The 21892-nt window shown below is 41.6% G+C and overlaps 1 protein-coding gene across 2 annotated transcripts in view; it reads left to right on the top strand.

Annotated features, from left to right (window-relative positions):
* Positions 1-21892, top strand: part of LOC140657952 (contactin-4) — a 258606-nt gene that overhangs the window by 127522 nt on the left and 109192 nt on the right. The window lies entirely within an intron of this gene.

Here is a 21892-nt window from a genome sequence, read left to right as displayed (position 1 = left end):
CTTTCCTTGGAGAAATAAAGCTTCAAATATTTGAAGGGGCATACTCTTTATAAGGAATAAATTCACAATGAGAGTTTTTGCAGGTCTTGCATTTCAGTACTTAGGTACAAGTACTTTCAGGTATGGGTGATATTTTGTAACTGTGTAAAAGGGAAAACAGGCTGCTTCATATTTATTTTGGGTTAAATTCAGAGTTGCAGCTTCTTGTCGAAAGCTAAGGATAACAAAAGACACAGGTCTTGATGTGAATTAGCATTATATGAAATTACAAAAAGCCATTTTGAGGTACAGGATAAAGTCTGTAAGAGTGGGCAAATGATAATGCAGGACCACGAGTCATCTTTTTTCTCATGTAGTTGCGAAGGTGAAGGCAGAGAATAGATACACGGGCTTGTTCATCCATCATTTCTCTGATTTCTCTGTGCTGTTGTCCTGGGAGGGGTGTACATAGCAGCTTAGTAATTACAGCAGGACCTACTATGAAGTATCCTTGCAAGCATGTGCAGGAGTTCAAGGCAATCCGTTCCCAGACATGAAGCTATCAGTAACGGTGAGCTGGGCTTTCAGTAGAGCTTAATCAAAGATGCTTTTGACCGACTGGTAAGAGAAGCTGATAGAATAGAATAGACTATTTCAGATGTGCTCCAGCTACAAAAATAAAAAGGTAAAAATGCCAATAAACGCCAGGTTCACACAATATAGCGAGGTGATTTGTAATGAGAAGTATTACTGTCAGTAAAGGCAAGTCCTTTGTCTCCCTGTGTAGTTTACAATATATTATCTGTTTGCTTATGACCTGCTTGTGTTTCTCCGTGACTGAAGGTGCATTTTCACTGTGGATGGGTAATGAACAGCTTCCTCAAGACCAATCTCATCACTCCAGATTTCAGTATGTCAAGGTGATCGCTTCATAAATATTGCGTTGGTCTGCTTCTCTGGAGACCACGTGTTTCACAGCAGGCTCTGTCCTACAAATTGTGGCCTTCTGCTAGCTATCAGGGTGAGACTGGGAAGCATCATTATTGAGAGCAGAGCACTTCAGCACCCCCTTGGCTGGCCTTGTACTGTTTGCTGAGGTCAGTCGTTTAAGGACATGCTGAGTACCAGGTTGCAGCTCCTTAGACGCTGGTCCCATGCTTCAAAGTTCAGAATGTGGGACTAGGGGGGAGGCTCCTGGTGCTGGCAAGTGCAGTAGCCACGGACAACTTGAGTGGAAATACATCAGCTTCCTTGCTTGTTTAAATTGTTAGGCACCTATTAACCAAGAGCTTGCAAACATGGAGAATTCTGCACAAAAAATAAGAAACCTTTAACATTATGTCTTTGCTTCAGATGCAGAGTGTTTATTAAATTCTGATTAATTTATCTATCTCGATGAATGATATATCTGGCAAAAATCTCTTAAGTTTTCTAGTTGACCAAATACAAATTTAGTTTGATTCTTAATTAAGAAGATTGAATTCAAAAAGAAAGCTCTTTCTTTTCCAGTTAAAATAATGATGGGGAACTTGAATAAATGTATTATTTTTGATTCCTAAAATTTATTTTAGATTGCTAAAACAGCATAATCAGATTAGAAACATTTGGATTAAATAAAAAAAATTAGCATTTATCAAGGCAGGCTCTGTGCTTTCAGAAAACAGTACGTCATTTTGTCTTGTATAATCAAAGGGATTGCAACCTGAATTAGCTGAATTAGGAAATACACAGAGTGGTTTACGTTTATTACAAAAGCTCTGCCTCTAAGAACCAATAAAAATGGGCGTCTGTATTAGTAATGTGTGTTTTTCAGCCTTGACATCCAAGACGTGTGGATGCAGTAGCACTGCTTAATATAACTACTTGCCTATATGTGGGTTTATTCCAAATGAGACCATTTTTGAATGGCCTTCTGTAGGTTCTGTGTGGAATAACATAAGCACTGTATGGAGAGGACCCTTTCTAGCCACTGGAGAGCTCTTCTAAGCTTGTTTGCTCTCAGTTGCGCTCTCAGTGTTTTTCCCTTTTATCAAGTTTTTTTCTTGAATTTACACCCTTGTCTGGCCCCTAGATAGCACGTGCAGTCTCTGACCCAGCTCCGGCACTTCAGCTTGGTCTCTTATGCCCTGCTATGTCACATGTTACGATTTAACTGTGGAAAGCCATTTGGTTAGAGAGTCAGGACTGTACTGCTTAATCCATCCATAGCTTCCCCCTTTGTCCAAGCATTCCCTTATTTTCTAGCCTGATTGGTGTGATTTTTGTGTTATCTCATTTTTATTTCTGAGGAAAGTTATTGCTGAGTCTTTTGAGACTAATGTCTGGGGGTTTGAGCTTTTTTTTTTTCCTCGTCTTAAGAGTTAAATTCTGAATCCTGGGGCATCATTAATACATGTTCATTCGTTCTTCAAGGGCTGTATTATTCTTCTCCAGCATTTTTACTGAAGATTAAACTGCGATCTAGCTATTCAACCTCCTGTGGAGGTCAGAGAGGGTCAGCAATTTAATCCTTGAAATATGTATTTAGGTTACAAACTCATTACGATAAAAGTGCTAATATTTTCCCCCAATACTTGCTTTGTGATATATCATTTGCATTTCAAATTTGTTCTTCCCCCCCATGCTAGTTGTCTCTGAAATTGAACATATTTTCACAAAGTAAGGAATCTGCTTTGCCACAGTAACAGAATCTGGATTATTGATACCCTAAACCCTGTGCTTATAGTAAACAGGCTCTCAGAAAATAAAAAAAGCTTTAAACTCTGAGTATGGATTCTAATAATGGCTTTTGCAAAATGACATACGAAAACACAGCTGAACTAGATTAAATTATGTGCTTTTTATTTTAGGGGATGGGGCTTAGCTTGACAATTTTATTCACTGTACCACACTTTCTGTTCAGAAAGAATGCTGAAATCAATAAGTTATGCCTGGAAAGAAGTGCAGCTCTGATGCTGCAGTTTAGAGATGTACCCACCCATTCAGACATGTGATTAAAGCTGTTTACTATGGCCCGGATCCTGCTTCTGTTTAAGTCAAAGATAAAACTTGTATTGATTTTTAGTGGCACCAGAGTTGGACCATACCCCTCAGAAAGTGATGAATTTGCAAGTTGTTCCGCCTGGTCAGCTCCCATTCTCTTTGGCATGCTTTGAAGGTGCTGAGCAGCTCTTGGCTGCGGGCAGGAAAGTAGTATAGCTCAGTGCAGAGTGGTACACCGTGAGCAAGATGCACTTTTAATGAGTGTCCTTGCCAAATTATTTCTACTGACTGTGAAATAATTTACAAAGTAGAACATTAGTGCAAACAGGTGCTGAAAGATGCATTTATACTCAATCTCTGTAGGCATAAAATCACAAAGTTGAGTCCCAGGAAAGGCTTCAAGAGCTTGTCTGTCCCCAGTGTGAAGCAGCATCGATGCCCTTCCTTAGAGAAGCTCGCCAGCCTGTTCTGCACAACATTTGCAGACCCTTCTCAGGAGTGTGTATTTGGAGGACTATGTATTAAGATTTGGTTTCACTTATTTTGGTGGCCTCTGCTAGTGCTAATCTTACTTGCTAGGAGCTACTACTGATCATCTGGACTATGCTTGTACTCCATGCCCTGTGTGGGTAATGGCCCAAGGGCTTTCAGATCTGTTCCTCCTCCCCTTCTGTCGACTGTCGAGTGTGGTAGATGTCCAAAGGATTGTGCTTTTGGACAGCTGAGTCCCAATGGCTTCACACCAGAAATGTCTTTGCAGAAGACCCCGGTCTATCGCCACGTGTGGGTGACCTTGGAGAGCACCAGCTTTCACCTGACTTGTGGCTTGTCGACTGTCTTAGGGTTTGCTTTTGCTTAACCAAAGGCTGGTAATGAAGAAAAGGGCCAGCTTGTCAAACCTGTTCAAAATGAGCCACGCTGGTGGAAATGAGTTCAGGAATAAAACGACTAAGTAAGGTTTCCCCTTCTGTTTGTAATTCTTTGCTAAGTGATGTCCAGATCTGTTCTTTTACAGTCCCATTGGTAGGGTGGGATGAGCAAGACGGGACTGTCGCCAGCAAAGAGAATGGCAATTATTATCTTACCTTTCAGCTGATTTATAAGCACCTATAGAATAACATCTCTAGAGATTAACTTTGATACTTATTTTACCTTGCTGAGGCTGCAGTTTGTTTTTTTACCACCAAAGCTTTGAAGCCAGACATTTTTGCACGTCTCCAGGAGCAGGGCAGAGGGTCAATCTGGACACCCCTGTGCCTCCCACCCCCGGGGTCTGCAGACTGTGTCTGCTCCATCGCCGCCTCCATCCGTGGCAGCATCACCAGGACGGGGCCAAGGCTCCGCTGTGCTCTCCCAGCAGATGACCCCTGTCTTCTCCTGTGGAGCCATCCCCAATGCTGGTAGATGAAATATCCTTCCCCTGCTGTGATAACTAGACTCAATTTGGCCCTAAACTCCTCAGCGGGATTTACAGTTTAACCTGAAAATACACAAAGGCAGTGCTACCTGCAGTAATGCTGGTTTAAAAATAAACCCTCCGGAGAGTGGGTGAGTAGCCATGCAGTAGCTGTTGCCTTTCTCATCAGTACCGATGTTTGTCACATGCTGTTGATTGCGAAATGAGTATCCAAAGAGGAAAATCAAGTTCAAATTGGTGTAGTTTTTCAGTCATACCATTGTTTTGCCCCCTGTTGTTATAAAAACTGCCTAAAAGTGATGTCTGTGAAACATGAGCTGTTAGAGAAATGGGATCTACTTTTCAGGGCTTTTTACCATTTTGCACATTGTCGCACCACCACGCTGGGAGGACGGTTGGTCTCCTTCCTCCCACTCTGTGCAGAGATGCTTCTCTGAAATCGGTGTCTTTCCAACCTCTAGCAATTTTCTATGAAGGAGTTGCCTTTGAATCTGTAATTTAACAGGTCCGTGCTAATGCTATGGGTATTTTCTGCAGTTGGCAAAAATGATATTGAGATGTCCAGGGGCTGAGGCACCAATATTTAGAAGAGAAATGAGGCCCCAGGAGAGGGGATGACAGTGCTGAAGGGAGGTGTCCTCAGAGGATGCTATAGAGCAGCAGCAACAGCAGCAAACCATCGCTGTGCTGCTCCTGGGAGCCCTGAGATGAAATGAAAGCAGAAAGGTCTCCTCCTCCTGCAGACAGCCCCGGTCAAGCGAAATGGCATATTTTGTGTGTGGAATTTAGCCTGAACTGTTTTACTGTGTTTGTGAAGACTAAACCGTGCCTGGAGGGCAGGGTTTGCAGGTGGGCTTCCCTCCACTGCTAACCAGGGCAGCAGCTTCAGACTTACCTTTTGTACTTTTTCCGTTGGATTGTTTCTTTATAGAAACTCTTTCTTCTTCATTACTGTGAACATACTCCCTAACTGCAGGGAATCGCACGGTTGTTTCTGAAAACTGTTTCCCCACACACTTTATTAAAGGAATTTGTTTTAGAGAAGTGTTTCTGTTAAAATAATTGTTACGCATGAATTAGCAGCTAGGACTCAGCACTGGGTAGTGCAAATGGTAGCAGAAAATACAGTAATAATGTGGTTGTAATGAGAATACTTTGGGGCTTTGACCTACCATCCCAAAATAATTTCACTGTGGTGGTAGAAAAAGAAAATTACTCCCAACATTATACGGAAAAGGATTTTTTCCAATATTCCCATTGCTGGAATGATTCCTGTTATATCTTGTACCTGAGCAAATCCCATAATTTTTGCTATTAGTTGCTAAGAAACAAATTATAATTGCTGCTCAAATTCTTTACTATTGTACCCTCTTATTGCCCTGAAGTGCATTCATTTTCTTTTTGGAGATTAAATGATCAATGAAGTAATTCTTTCAAGAACAATTAATAATGAAAACATTTTCAGAAAACCGCCAAAGTATCTGCCTTGCCTTGCCTAAACAAACAAGTGCAACAACAATCGCATTGATTGATCAATGAAGCGATGCACTGCCGCTTGGCTGAATGAGGCATTCGGCACGCAAATTAAATCATTTCCGCAGTGATTACTAACGTCTGAGTGTTGAGAAAAGATGATGTGTTTTAAGCCTCCTGGAAATTAAGGAGACAGAGGGTTTGGGTTGATTTTTGCACAAGTCGGACTGCAGCTGGGACGGCGAGTGCGCATGGCTCTGCTCGTCCCTCAGTAGCCCGTCGGTCACCTGTGCTCATCCCCTTCGTGAAGTTTAGTTTTTCAAGGTTTTTCTGCTTGTAAAGGGCAGAAACCCAGTTCAGTGCATTTTCCTGGCTCCTTCCTTTTTCTGGTTCTCTGTGAGAGCACTTGTGAAAAGCCCCTGCCAGGTACGTGGGGTGGGAGTCTGTAGCATCCTGGGTGGGAGCTGCCCACCTGCACTAGGATAGGGGAAGCACCCATGCCTGCCTGCACACAGCAGCCCCTGCCTGCAGCCACCGCCGCAGGACATGGGTGCCTCTGCTCCAAGGCTGGTTTTCACCCAGATATTGAAATAGCACGCTTGGCTATTTCTTGCTCAGGTACCCCTTCTGCTTTTTCAGAGCCTTGACTTCAAATCTGCAGCTCTTCCCATAGGTTAATTCACTTTTTCCTGGCATTTTCTTCAGTGTGCTGCCTCCCACACGTACGGTCACAATTCAGAGAGAACACCCCCAGCTAGCAACTGGAACTTGCTTACACCCAGGGCACATGAATCTGCGTTAAATAATTTAATTTCCTTAGTTTTTCTTACATCTTCGGGAAGTGGTTTTCTTAACGTGGCCTACTTGCCCTGTACACACCCCAAAATCTCTTCTGCTGTCTCATTTTTTCCCTTTGAAGCCTTTCAGAGCTTCTGTTCATCCAGGCCAGACGGAGGGTTTCATTGTGGTGCACAGGAGCAGCTCTGCGGCAGCAACAAATGACACCATGCTGCAGAGGGTCTGCCTCTGCTTCCTCTGGCTGACCTTCCTATTCCAGTTTCCAGGGAGACTAAAAAACTCACTATAACATTTCCCGGATACACAGGACACGTTTTAAATTCTGGGTCCAATAAATAAATCTGTCTTGGTACAGATTCTCTGGTAAGAGAGATTTCCTAAACTTTTCATTCTTCCTAAAGGAACAGATGTTTTGTAGCTCCTGAAACTCTTCAAATAAAACATTATTTTGGAGTTTGTATGTGCACCTCTGTCTGCTGCCAGAGGCCCTGTCTTCCCAGGCTTCCCCAGTGCCACCGAAGTGACTGGGACATGCTAGCTGTCCCTGTTTTCCTCCATGCGCTGTGATGCACATGAAGCTGTCAGGTCACAGCTCGTAAGAGTAGGGCACAAGCTATTTGTGGTGTCCCCATTTCTGCCAAGTTATAATGTTAAAATTGTCTAGGCCATCAGATAACATTTGGGGCTAATTATGACAAATTTGGCTCAGGAGTGTCATTTCCTGTATGCATGTAGAGTCCTTGATTCCTCCTCCAGTGTCCTTTAAAGGAAAAATACCATTTATATCGATAAAAGGCCTGATGATCTTATCCAAAATCAGACACTCCTACTGCTTGGGCCCCCAGGACTGGGTTTGGTGTGATGCCATGTATGTTCTTAACACGGGAACAAGCAAATTTATTTGAATTTTTCTACATGCACATGTTTCCCAATGTTCCTCTCCTTTGCTGAAATCTTAACTCAGCTGTGCAAAGTGCAGTTGTCAGTGTTAGAGATCCAGTTCCCAACCTCTGCACCTTTGCCACGCAGCCTCCGATGGGTGGAAAACTAGGCTAAGCCTCACATAAGCTCTTCTTTTTTTCTTTTTTTTTATTGATGAATAGGACCAACAGGGAGTATGTAGCAGAGGATAGATATATAACCTACTTTACTTTCATCTGTGATAGAAGGACCCTTAACTTAGAACAGAAACATAGGATTTATACGTGCTTTGTTTCCACCCAAGGGTTATAAATAAGATGAATACATTATTACGTGCTTTAAGCAGTGGCAGGGCATTTGTAAATAATCAGTGCACCTTCTCTCAAAGCTAGTAATCTTGTAAGCCTGCAGTGTTATTTAGGAACTGTATTTCAGTTTATATCACGCAAAAATAGTGCTGCTGAGAGCAGGGAGTCTTGCACAGGGAGGTGCTACATCCCAGTCCAGGCGCCGCGTCAGAGGGCTGTGGCTGGGAGCTGCTGTGCCGGGCAGGAGAGCTGCCACCGGCACCTCTGGGCATCGCGCCGCATTGAGCTTAAGATCACAGGTCGGTCGCAGCACCACGGTTTCTCTTGTGGTTTAGAAATTTAGGGAACAGCAAGGCACAGGCTTGACAGTTTTTTTCCTGTCTCTCTCCATATTTATTAATTTTGTCTTTAATATCTAAAATAACATATGTTCAAAATACATATTTTTTTTATACCTAGGGGCTGGATCTTTACAAACTAAATGCAGATATAGCCTTTTGTTTAAAATGAATGCTTAAATGGACCAATTTGGTCCCAGTGTGCCAAGGTCCAGTGATCTAAGCTTTCCTTGCAAAAAGCTCTGCTGTTATGTGAGGCTTTTTCTAGTCTTGAGAAAATTATATTTGTGCTAAATCATGTCAGGATGCTATGGAAAACTTCAACTGGACCTGGAAGGAAATAAAAAGGGAGATTTCTTTTTTTCCTCTGATGTTCTGAATGAAGCAGTAAGTATTCAGGTTCTGAGCCCAGGTATTTGGGACAATTTCACTTTAAAATGGAGTAGATCTCTCTGCCTTTGAAGATCTTCTGATCTTAGGCTTAATCAGTCACTTTGACATCTCACCTGTTAGCTTAATACCACCCTTTTTATATGCTCAATGTGTAGGTCTTAAAGAAAACGGTGTAAAGCTCCCACGGTAAGCTAAGGAGAGAGCAAGACTTTGTCTTTCCCTCCTTTCCCCGTGGCTTTGTGCAGGATCTGATACCGTGCTATTTATCAGCAAAATTTCTTGTTCTCTCTCTCACTCCTGAAGCCTTTTTAACTTGCCTCTATTACCACCAAGGTAGTTCCTGTTGGTGGCCTGTTTGGCTGCTTACCACTAGATTATTAGAGAATCAGTGCACATCATTTGACATCTATTCCACTCTTTGAAGGCTAAAAGCGAGAAGGAAAATAGTAGTATACTGTGAATATTAATGTGTCCTTAGCAGTAGTATTAATCCTCTGACTGTGACTATATTTACAGAATATTTTTCTGAGCATTTTTTCTTAAATCAAAGCTGAGGATTGGAACAGTTCAATAGCTTGTAGATGATATTAGAGTTTTATTTTGGCATAACTTCAGAATATAGCCCAGCTACCTTCATTGAGTACAATCTTACCTCTGCAAATCACTGATGTTCAGTTGGCTTATTCTGATGGGAGATAGAAGGGTGCATAAATAAGAGAGGAGAGTAAATTGCAAATTTAAATTATTATTCTGACAATAAAGGGGATAGCCTGGAAACGTAGATGCCAATATAAAGCAGTGTCCTCAAGAGTGCAGTGACCCTTCAGGGAACTCAGTTAGTCAACGAGATTGAACCATACATTCTCGAAAAGACAAAATGGGATATGACCAACTGAAAACTCATAAATTTAAAAGAAATCTTTCTCTCTTGACTTACAGATAATAATTAGAGTTCATAAGGATATTTCCTTCAGCTGTTAATATCTTGAAATTTTGATTAGCAATCCCGTAGAGACTTTGTCTGCTATATAGGAAGCAGCCAAGGTAGAGGTAGGCTGTGTCCCTGTGCAGTGGTGCTTGCTCATGATTTCACATATGCATCCATGGTCACCACTCATTTACATGGAGTGAATTCTGGGCATCGTTTCTGTAACAAGTAGTCTCTGCCTGCTCGCTCTCTCCATTAGAGACATTAGAGGTATGTCAGGTCTGTGAACCATTGCTGTCCAGGCAATATGTGATGAGCCTCAAACCATGTAAACATCTGTGGTTGACAGCTAAGGCTTCTTTTGGTCCAGGTCTTTCCCGTTACAAATCTTTCCAAACATCTTGCAAAAACTGATCCTAGAGGCACAGATGTCTGAAGAGCTATAAGCATATGTTTTTGTGGCATATTGTAATCACTGTTTTTCTGGTCTTTTATGTCCAGTGGATAGAGAATAGGACAAGGAATTGAGATATTTGTTAGTTTCTCAGTTATTAGGATGCTTCTTGTAACATCTCCCCTTTTGGCTCTCAATCCCTTTGTCTGTCAAATAAAATAAAGCTATTTACCTATTTTGAAGAAATAATTATAATCCTTAGGTTGATCCTTAACTGATTCTATATCAATGCAAATCAGTATTGTCTTTAAATGTATGGAAAATAGCAGTTACAGGACCCCCTGGTCAAGCGCAGACTATACCCAGAGGCCAGAGGTGGACTCTGCTTTGTAAGAAAATTTCTGTTCCTGTTGATGGGATGTAAGGCCAATGCAGAACAATTTTATGCTAGTGGCTGCTTTTTCATTGTTTTATTTTTTCTTTCCTATTTTCCTTCTGGAAAGCAAAATCAGGGAGTCAGTGTTGGCATGCAAAGGACAGCAGAGCTTTAAATATGTTCGTCAAAAGTTGTCCCATGTCAGTTTTCCTGTCTGCAACAAATGTGACTGCCATTTCATAATTCATTAGACGTGAGAGATGAACAGAATGAAAAAAAATCTCCTCTTTAAGTGGTGCTGCCTAGCATAATAATATATGTTTCCGTAGGCAAGCTGAACCACCAGATACCCTCTGAGGACCAGAATCTCTGTGGGGTCTTTTTCGTTTGTGTTTCTATCAAGTAAAGGGAAATTGTTCTTTGAAACTTCTAGCTCAGCGAGCTTGTGTCACATTATTTTACATTATTTGGGGGTCTGAATTTGCATTCATTTAGCTGCGCAAAGTAAGAAGGTGCAGCAGAGCATGCTCCGGTGGGGAACGCGTGGGGCATTTGCAATGTTAATGCTCAGCTATGAAGGGAGAGCGAGTTGTGCAGTATCTCCTACTGCCAATAGAAGTACTTATTTCTGGCTATTGCAAAAATCATCTGTGCTGGAAGAAAGTGTGTGAATAACACATTGTTTTGCTAGGGAAATATAAAAAAATTCTGAAAGTGAAGTAACTCCACTCAAGTCAACCCAAGGGGAAATGTCTGCCCAGATTTTTCAGATTAAAGTAATAAAATAAAATTTTCTGAGTCCTCAGCATTTTGTGTCAAGCAGGAGAGTGGCTTCAAAATGAATGTTTGAAATATTTCCTATAGAAGGATAGTAAACAGACAGTTTTTATGAAATGGAACATAAAGTCAAGGAGGATTTTTTCTTTTTTTGGTAACATCATAGAAAGAGTGGTTTGATTTGGGAAGAGAACAGCGGGTGCCTTGCAGATACTGCTAAGAGCCTCTGTTCCCCAGTAAGACAAGTGGCATGAAGGCAGGCAAAAAAGGCACTGGGGCTGTCTTGTTGCTTATTTGGAAGCAAGGATCAAATCCCAGTGAGGTGCTGAAGAAACAGTGTGCCAGGAGGGGCCATCCTGGTGGGGACAAGCAGCTCGTGCTCGGTGTGACAGAGGAAGGAGAAAGCAGTCCGAGCATGGCACGAGGATCCATGACTACCGCAGCTACGTGTTGGCCAGTGGCATTGGTAACACTCGAGGAAAAACTGTCACAGTCTTTGGGATGCAAGGTAAAAGCCTGAGGAGGAATTTCAGCCATGCGGGTAGACAAATCAGTCTGTCTTCAATAGATGGTGGTCAGAAAGACTTGGCAGGATTTAAACATATTCTCAGTATGAGAACTCAGATAGAGATGTCAAAGTCCATGATGATACATAGGTCAGAGATGTGAGTGACGGGGAGAGCAGGGAGGGCTTGGGAGAAAAACAAGATCTTGGCTTGCATACCGACACACCAGCTTTCTCCTTTCCTAACGCCAGCGTGGCCATTTGCAGCTTGCTCCTGGCTCAGACAGGAGGAGCTGTGGGCCCTTCTCCCTGGCAGGAGGCAGCATGCCTCCTCTGAGAATGCCTGGTTTGAGTTCAAACCTGCAACTCCTCCAGCTATGTATCTCTTCTCATCGCGTAGCTAAATTGAGCCTTCAGAGTAAACCCCACCGTGAAAATCCTCCAGTTGCAGATGCCCCCACAGCAAAGGCTCATCTGGGAATTTTTGCATCTTGTGAGAACAATAGCAGTTTCTGTGCAGGACAGATCAGGGACAGGAAAGGTCTAGAAGTCCAAACTGGACCTGGCCACTTGGTAAAGATGCACAGGCAGTACCTTATTTAATGCCTACAGTAATAAAGTCCAAGCAAAAATATTTTCCAGAGGAGAGGCAGGGTAAGGGAAATGGCAAGATGTTTACCTCTAAAACTTTTTTTTTTCAGTGAAGTAGAAATCCCAGTGAAATTTCTGTTCTAAAGGTCAAATTAGAAAGCTTTCATCCCCAGACTTGTAAACTATTTCTGAAATCACTGACTCTAAAATTGTTCATTAGAACACAGGCTCTTAAACTAAAATTCTATTAAGCTCTGTATCAAAGGGGGTTTTATTCCGAGTTGCACAGCCTACTGTGTAGTCTTGACACAGCAGCAAGGACATGGGCAGAAGAACTTAATCTTTGTGTATTTGTGAAAGGGATGACATAAAACCCTGCTTTTAAAAAGTCAGGCACAGGTTTTATAGAGACAGTGTTTAGAGATATTAGAGCCATAAATATCAGGAGGCGAATCTTGTCAAGTGTTTCGAGAGCAAAAAGCTTTAATGCTTTTGTGGGTGCTAGTCATCAGTTAAAGTGCTTTCAGCCTGCCTTCATATAGACGGGCTACGATTTCTTCAAACCAATGTCCTCTAAAATCTGAAATTGATTGAGATGCACTAGAATCTCATCTTCAAGACTGTTTTATGGGCCAAATTAGCATAGTTTATAGTCTACAGCCAGTGAAGTCATATTATTCCATGGGCAGCGATGCAAATGACTTCTGTCTCCATCTGGTTGTGTATTTTGTCCAGGATATGAAAGTATGCTCTGTTGTATGTTGAGAGTTATGCAAATGTGATGAAGACAATTTGGAAGAGGGCATACAAGCTATCTCTTGGTAGAAGGTTCTTTATTCAGTCTGAACCAGGAAGACTTGGCCAAACTCCGTGGTTGCTTTTTTCTTTTGTTCAACAAGGTGTCATTGCCAACCTATTCAGAATACCCTTGAGATAAGTCATATGGTCTTTAATAATAAAAATATCCCATTGACTTTGATTCAAGGACTGCATATGACCTTAAATTGCTGGGATCATCTTAAAATTATAGAAAGGGTATGAGAAGGCAAACCCTGTTATGCTCCATAAATCTCTTTAAGTCATGCTTGAAAATTGACTTTAATTTCTTGGCTGTATCTGTGTACATAAGTGGATTGTGAGTCTCACATATATGAAGATTAGGAAAGGCAGGTCCTGCTTGACCAACCTGATCTCCTTCTACAACAAGGTGACCCGCCTAGTGGATGAGGGAAAGGCTGTGGATGTTGTCTGTCTAGACTTCAGTAAAGCCTTTGACACGGTTTCCCACAGCATTCTCCTGGAGAAACTGGCTGCTCATGGCTTGGATGGGTGTACTCTTCGCTGGGTAAAGAACTGGCTGGATGGCCGGGCTCAAAGAGTGGTGGTGAATGGAGTTTACTCCAGTTGGCGGCCGGTCCCAAGCGATGTTCCCCAGGGCTCTGTGTTGGGGCCAGTTCTGTTTAATATCTTTATCAATGATCTGGATGAAAGGATTGAGTGCACCCCCAGTAAGTTTGCAGATGACACCAAGTTGTGCGGGAGCGTTGATCTGCTTGAGGGTAGGAAGGCTCTGTAGAGGGACCTGGACAGGCTGGATCGATGGGCCGAGGTCAATTGTATGAGGTTTAACAAGGCCAAGTGCAAGGTCCTGCACTTGGGCCACAGCAACCCCATGCAACGCTACAGGCTTGGGGAAGAGTGGCTGGAAAGCTGCCTGGTGGAAAAGGACCTGGGGGTGTTGGTTGACAGCCGCCTGAATATGAGCCAGCAGTGTGCCCAGGTGGCCAGGAAAGCCAATGGCATCCTGGCTTGTATCAGGAATAGTGTGGCCAGCAGGACTAGGGAAGTGATCGTGCCCCTGTACTCGGCACTGGTGAGGCCGCACCTCGAATACTGTGTTCAGTGTTGGGCCCCTCACTACAAGAGAGACATTGAGGGGCTGGAGCGTGTCCAGAGAAGGGCAACGAAGCTGGTGAAGGGTCTGGAGCAGAAGTCTGATGAGGAGCAGCTGTGAGGAACTGGCGTTGTTCAGCCTGGAGAAAAGGAGGCTGAGGGGAGACCTCATTGCTCTCTACAACTACCTGAAAGGAGGGTGAAGGGAGGTGGGGGTCGGTCTCTTCTCCCAGGTAACAAGTGATAGGACAAGAGGAAATGGCCTCAAGTTGTGCCAGGGGAGGTTTAGACTGGATATTAGGAAATTTTACTTCACTGAAAGGGTTATCAAGCATTGGAACAGGCTGCCCAGGGAAGTGGTTGAGTCGCCATCCCTGGAGGTATTTAAAAGACGTTTGGATGAGGTGCTTAGGGACGTGGTGTAGTGGTGGTCTTGGTAGTGTTAGGTTTATGGTTGGACTTGATGATCTTAAAGGTCTTTTCCAACCTATACGATTCTGTGATTCTGTGAAAATGTAACTACTCCTTACGTATATCATTACTTTACTTCCTTTTGTATGGGTGCTTTGAAGTTCATTTAGTATATGTAGTAAAAGTCAATTCTTACCAAATTAATTTTTAACCGTTCAAGTTTCTTGTATCCAAATTACAACCAAGCCTCAAGGGTGAAATACCAAACCAAAGACCCTATGTAATTTACGTGGGCTAAAACTCCCCTTTTTTAAAAAACCTGATCAAAGGATTTGTTGATAATCTAACTGAAGTATTAGTAACCTAATGGAAGACGTATTTTTAGTGCAGTTACAATGATACTAAGGCTAGAGTGTGTAGTGTCCGGTTATTGCTAATTCCCAGTAATTATACAGTTGCAGTGGTGCACACAGTCTCGTGTGTGTGGGAAGCATCGACCCTTTTCCCTTCCCGCGCTCCTCCTGGACATAAGCTGGGGGGTGTCAGCCTTCCCAGGAGGAGGCAGTTACAGCCCCTTGCCTGCCTCTGGACTTGCTTTGTTTGGAGAGCATGATGGGGCAGGGGCGGCTTCTTCCTCCTGGCTGGGACTGACTGTGGATATTCTTATACATTTGCTACTCCTGCTGTATTAACTGCTCTTTCTTCATTGATTCCTGCCTCTGGTGTGTCTGAGTTTTACTATATGTGTTTTATATAGGTTGTGTTCTTGCTTGCGGTTCTCTGTGTTCCCCCCAAACCCACTTTTGCTCAGTCGCGGGTTGCGTTCCTTTGGTGAGGAGGAGCTGCGGGTTGTGCTTACAGCTTGGAGGCGTCTGTTTCCATCCTGCGGCTGCACCAGCAAGGGCTGTGCAGTTACCTTGTGGTTGTATTCTCGGGGTCCCATGTTGCAATGCCTTGTTTTTCTTTCAAGCACATACATCCTCTATCAGGGTTCATTGAATAGCTCACTCTGTAGGGATAATGATCCATTTGAAGATATAGATAGACATACAGATACAGGTATTATGCTTTGGTAACTACTTGCTGTTAACATCAACTCAGTAGAGGAATATCACTGATGTGTTATCAAATTCATTTTACAAAAGTCTCTAGAGATAGGCTTTAAGTAAAATATAGCAGCATAAAAGCCACTAACATTTTTTTTCTCTAAGCCTGAATATTACTTATGTTTTCTTTCGGAAATTAAAATTCAGTGGTGTATAAAGAAGTGATTGATGTATGTATGTTTGTGTTAGGATATAGTAAAAGGAGAAACAGTTTCATATCAGTTAAACAAGAATAATAGATAAAAATAGCATAGAAACTGCTTTTCTAATCATTAGGAAAAAACCCTTAAATGTAACGACAAAGGGTTCACTAATGGTGTATGAGTTTTTGACAGTATGCCATTCAAGGCAATGTACAGCAGTGCTTCCTTCTACATGATATAGTCACATAAATTGGCTTTCTAAAAGTCATGCAGACACCTGTCACCATCAATTTGAATCATTTACTATTCATGTAATTTTCTATAATATTTTTGGTTTTGTTTAATAGTTCTGAAATAGCCCTTTTGCACAGAAAGTTCTCTCTTAATTTCAGAACTGGCATAATTACGGATTTTGGATTCTAAAATTACGCTATGCATTTAAAAAAAAAAAAAAAAAAGGAAAAGGCAAACCATGCAAACCATCCTCCGGCAAGCAAAGGCAAAACAGAGCTTAGCTCTCATAAAATATAGGGATCTCTCTGTCAAATCACCAATGACCTGAGACTTGCAGCCTCCTGAGGGAAGCCTCCTTGTTTCGGTCTGGTTTCCAGGGCACGGCGAGTTCAGCAGCTGAGTTATTTCCACATTGCAGCCAATAACGGGAACCAAGTGGGCCTCGTATACAAACACCGTAACCACTCTGCTTGGGCAGAGGTCCTAACAATAGAACAATCAGTGGAGCAGTAAATGAGAATGGATATAAATACAAAAAGCGGAGGTCAAATATGACACTGCTACTGCCAGTGGGAACTTGCAGGGAAGTGAGCTGGTCTGGTCTTGCTTGCTTGCTCGTACTTCAATGTCATCGGTGAAATATTTCTTTTAAAGAGCAAACTTTGATTTCCAGGACTTATCTAGTGGTCGCTTAGAAAAAGAATTACCAAATTTCATAAATAAAGTACAAACCCGAGTAGGTCCTAATAAAGGATAAAAAGCTACAGCTCTTTTGCTTATAATTGAATCTTCTTTGCTATAAAGACTGATTTTTTTTTTTTTTTTTACATAGAACTTCGGGAAATTTTTCATTACTCTAGCCAAAGTTGGATAATTGTAACTGTGAAAAGCCATATGTTTTTGATTAAGATTTCCATATGCCATTTACTGAGACAAACTACCCAGTCTTAAGGGGCTTTGGATCGTTTCAGATGGTTTAAGCTTTTATTAAACCGATTTGAGGCTTTGGAAGGAGGTCATTCAATGCAATACCCTACCCAAACTGAAAAGCTGATGGGATTGACAGCTGCTGCTGGCACCTTCTGGGCTTTTGAGCATTTTTGAGGAATAAGCATCTGTATCACACTGGCATGGCTTACCAGTACCTGCATAAGTTGTGTCACTAAACGTTAAGGCAGAGTTTTAATGGAGGCTACAGAAAAATCTCGTAATGCAAGAAAAGGCATTCAAGTTCATATTAAAGGGTAGGTGTTAGTGTGCACGTGCTAATAGCGTGTTGCACTCTAGGTCCTTTCAGCATCAGATGGCAAGTTTTTGTGCAAATATTAGCTAATTAAGTCTCTTTTGAGACACACAGTTTAAGTACTCATGCTTAAAGATGTGTAAACTTTGACACAGAGAACTTAAATGACTTTCCCAAAGTCATGCAGTCGCTAGTACGGTGGTGTCAGTGGTACAAATCAATGTATTTTTCACAGGTTAAATGCATACAGCTTTATACTCACATGGGTCTGTTAAGTCTGATTTAGAATTGATACTGTGGAGATGATGAAGTTCAAATGGCATCCTCACTCGTTCATAAGGTCTGAGTAACAGTGTTAATCGTGATAACCTGTCTGCATTCCTGTTAAACCTCCCTGTTGTATTCTCCTCTTTGCACTGAAAATATTACTAATCACATCCTCATGTGATGCTGGACTTACTGGAGCTTATGCAATATCTTTCTGGTTTCAGTGGAGTCATTGGTTTAGTGTTGTGTGCTCCCAATAAGCTTTGGCAGGACATTGACCTCCAGAATTGGAAAGCATTAATATTTTCTTCCTCAGGGGTTTCTCTTAATCAGTTTTGACAATTGCTTTCTAAATAGAGAATGTCCAAGTTAAATAGGCCAAAAACTAATATGCAAGTGTATTCTTTTCTTAACAGTCATACAAATACCTGATCTTGATTATTTGAAATCACGCATTTAAAATAAAAGCCTGATCTACGAGTTATTCATTGGTGCGACTGACCTAGGATTTCTCATGCAGATGTATGCTGCTTTGATTAGTTAGGGTAAGCTTGCATCTGCTATAATTTTTGATCCTGGGAATAGAAACAGTATTTTTTCATGGTCTGCCTAGTGCCACAAATCCCTGAGTTGGTGACATATTTTCACCAAAAATACATGCGGGAATCCTGGCTCTAACAAGAAGCAGTTTCTATTCATGTAAGCAGTTCTCAATTCTGGTCATGTTTTGTTTGTTTCATGTATAAATATTTTTTATTGAAATTAAAGCTCCTTTCTTTTTTGATCTATGCAGTGATAGATCACTTTAATTGAAGCAATTCACACCCTAAAAACTTTAATTAAGTCACAAAGATGCCTGCATGCTAAAACTTAATGAACTTACCACTTCCAGGCATTGTTTTGCTTCGTCTTGTTCTCTCTCTTCTTTTACCAATGTTCATTGCATTATGTCTAACATTTAACTGTAAACTCTTTAAATTACCATGTCTTTTATTTCTATTATAAGGTATTTAGTGCCCTGTGGGGTACTTTAATTAATTAATCATAATGTGATTATTTTCGGAATTCTTACATACTATGTTGCCAGGTCCCAGGAAGCAAACCTCTGGGATTCTCACGTCTGTTAGTGGCCATCAGGCCACCAGACAGTCACACTGGCTTCCAGACCTCCTCCTCCTTCCCAGTATTTCATGCATCTGAAGGCTAGATGGGTGTAGTGCCCTGTAATGTGCCTTCCTGTTTATCATGGTCTGTATTTTCTGCCAGTTTATCCCTAACTGAACCTGGCCGCTTAAGTGTGATTAAAGCATAGTTAATATTTGTACATGTTCTAGATAGGTGGTCTTGATCTCCAGGCATCAAGGATGCTGAACCCACTGCTCTCTGTTGTAGTTTATTCCAGCAGTTGATCATCATCACTCGTAGTAAGTGTAATTTCTCATCTCCGTTTCCATGACTTCAGCTTCATACCACTGGTTTTTGTTACATCCTCCACTGGGTTAGCAAACACTTGAAGAGATGGCATTGTCTCCTCGTGATGGTGCTTCTACATGTAAAACCAGAAATGTCTCACTTCTGTTTGAGAAAGTAGTGACCTGTTCGAGGCTTTCACCGCCTCCCTCCCAAATCTGAAATTGTTTTATTTTCTTTTAACCTACATACTCAGCTGTTTTTCAAGAACTTGTGGGGGTTTTTGTTGTGAGGGTGTTTTTTTGTTTGTTTCTTTGTTTTGGTTGGGGTTGGGTTTTTTTTTCCCCAAAATGTGGGCAAAAGATTTTGTGTCAGGAGTCGGTGATCTCATTGACAATGTACGCAGGAGAAATTGATGAAGATTAAAGTGCGGAAGAATATAACAAGAAGGAGTAGGAAACAAAATAAAAAGGTAAACTATGACATAGTGAGAAAAACATGAGTAGAGGCCAGCCCTGTAGCTGAACAGCCGTGCTGAATGGCCATTGCTGTGTCATGGGGGTCATCTGCTCGGGCACAGTGGCAGGTCCAGCAGCCGGACGCCTGCAAACCTCAGATTTCCAAGGTCACCTAGTTCTGCTCAGGTGCAATTTCCAGTGGAAAGAGAGCTGGTATTGAGGTATGGAGGTATGATAGTCCTGCTTCAAACCTTCTTCCAAAACAATAAGTGTGCCAAGAAATAATTGAGCTTGCTGGCTTCGTAAGTTCGTAAGTTTTCTGGCATTTTTGTGGGTTTGGGTTTTTTTTATTGGCAAATAAGAACAAAAATCCTCATACATTAGCCAGGGTCTTTGGGCGTAGGGGCAAGGCAAAATGGAACTTAATGCTCTCATCAGGGGAGACACATACAGCCAAACCATTTACGCTGTAATTCAGAGTCATTCTGCAGCTGTGAGGGTTATTTTTTTCTTCTTCTTTTGCTGTCCCATTGATTTTTAATGTCAAAAGTATAGAGAATAGTTTCTTACCTACTCTCCGGGCAGGGGTAGAGGGGCACTACACAGCTGTGTTTCCCTTGGAGGAAGATAACAAACATGAGGAACGAAGTGTTAAGAGTGCTACTTCTGCGTTAAAGCTTCCTGCGGGGTGGTTTTCAGTAAGTGTGTTTAACTTTTGTTTAGCAAGTGGTCTTACCTCCGTGTATGGGGAATTCAGTGGTACAGAATTTCAGTGCAATATTCTGTACCCGTTTGAGCAGAAGTTTGTAGGAAAGGTGTTTGTCCACTTTGCACAGCATGTGAAAGCAGAGGAGAACCTCTCGAATCTGCTCATCGCTAATCTGTACACTTTGTAACCATTCAACAACACTAATATTGTTCCTAATTTCTTGGGAAAGATTGCAAGGTGGTGTTTAAATGAAGTTTCTTATTAATAAAATCTTAATGATATTATTGTTAATTCAAGTTATTATTTAGGTATTGCAAAAATAAATTTGAAGTGTGGATTTCAGAATGCACGAGCATAATCAGCCTAATCAGTTTGATGATACATTAGCCTTTCTTATAATTATCTTAATCTTGTTAGTTTACTCGGAGCCAGATTTTAAGTACATGCATGAGGCTTTTTGGAATTGACAGTTAACTTTGAAAGCTTGATAGTTTGCACTACAAGCGATAGTGATGAATGCTGTGCTTTATTTGCTGCCTCCATTTGATTTTGACCATTCTTCCATCATTTCCTAGTCGTTCATCCAAGCAGAGACTTCTTTTCCGGGTAGCAATCCTTTTCCTGTCATAAATTATATAGCTGTCTGTCAACAAATAGGGTTCTTTCTTCCTTGCAAAAAAAGTTAGAGGACTAGATTTGTGTTTAAACTATTGAGTCATGCACTTTCTCTCCATACTATCATAATCAAGAGTTGCTGGGTCACCAAGCAGGTGGCCGTTTCTTATTATTAGTAATGAAAGACCGTTCCCATTCCCTCCCCTGTGATTAACAGAAGAATTCCCTAGAGCACTGTGTAAGTGGACTTAAACACGCAGGCTCAGAGTTGATGCAATTTTTCTTTCCTGTGTTCCAAAGCAGACCTGTGTATGGCTTTTTTTTAGGATTCAGGCCGAAAAGTGAATTCTGTATAATCTCTAAGATGTTTTGTGTGTGTGTGTATGTATGTATATGCATATGGCATAGTGTGTTAGTTCTGTCAATGTGGAGGAAGATACAAATAGCTAAATAGAGATATGAAGAATCTTCCATTATATATAATTTGAGACTCTTACAAATACTTCTGCAATTTTTTTCTAATGCATCTATATGTGGATGTGTGTATATACAAGTATAGAAAGCATCTGCTTTGGTGATTGGGACTTGTTTTGCTTTGTCCTGGTTTCGGCTGGGATAGAGTTAATTTTCTTCCTAGTAGCTGGTATAGTGCAGTGCTTTGGATTTTAGTATGAGAATGATATTGATAACACGCTGATGTTTTGGCTGTCGCTAAGCGGTATTTACATTGGTCAAGGACCTTTTTTTTTGTTTTTTTTTCCCAGCTTCTCATGCTCTGCCAGGCGCCCAAGAAATGGGAGGGGGCACATCCAGGATAGTTGATCCAAACTGACCAAAGGGCTATTCCATACCATATGATGTCATGTCCAGTATATAAACTGGGGGAGTTGGCCGGGGGGTTGCGATCGCCGCTCGGGGACTGGCTGGGCGTCGGTCGGCGGGTGGTGAGCGGTTGTATTATTTTATTTTATTATTTTTTTTTTCCCTTTCCCTTTTCTTTCCCTCCCTTGGGTTTTGTTCCTCTTTCTCTCTCATTGTATTCCTTCTCATTATAATTCATTATTATTATTATTATTATTATTATTATTATTATTATTATTATTATTATTATTTTGTTCCAATTATTAAACTGTTCTTGTCTCAACCCACGGGTTTTCTTACTTTTGCTCTTCCGATTCTCTCCCCCATCCCACCGGGGGGGAGTGAGAGAGTGGCTGTGTGGT

Source organism: Ciconia boyciana, chromosome 11 (genome assembly GCF_034638445.1).
Source record: "Ciconia boyciana chromosome 11, ASM3463844v1, whole genome shotgun sequence".
Taxonomy (NCBI): domain Eukaryota; kingdom Metazoa; phylum Chordata; class Aves; order Ciconiiformes; family Ciconiidae; genus Ciconia; species Ciconia boyciana.
This window is presented reverse-complemented; position numbering and strand designations above follow the sequence as displayed.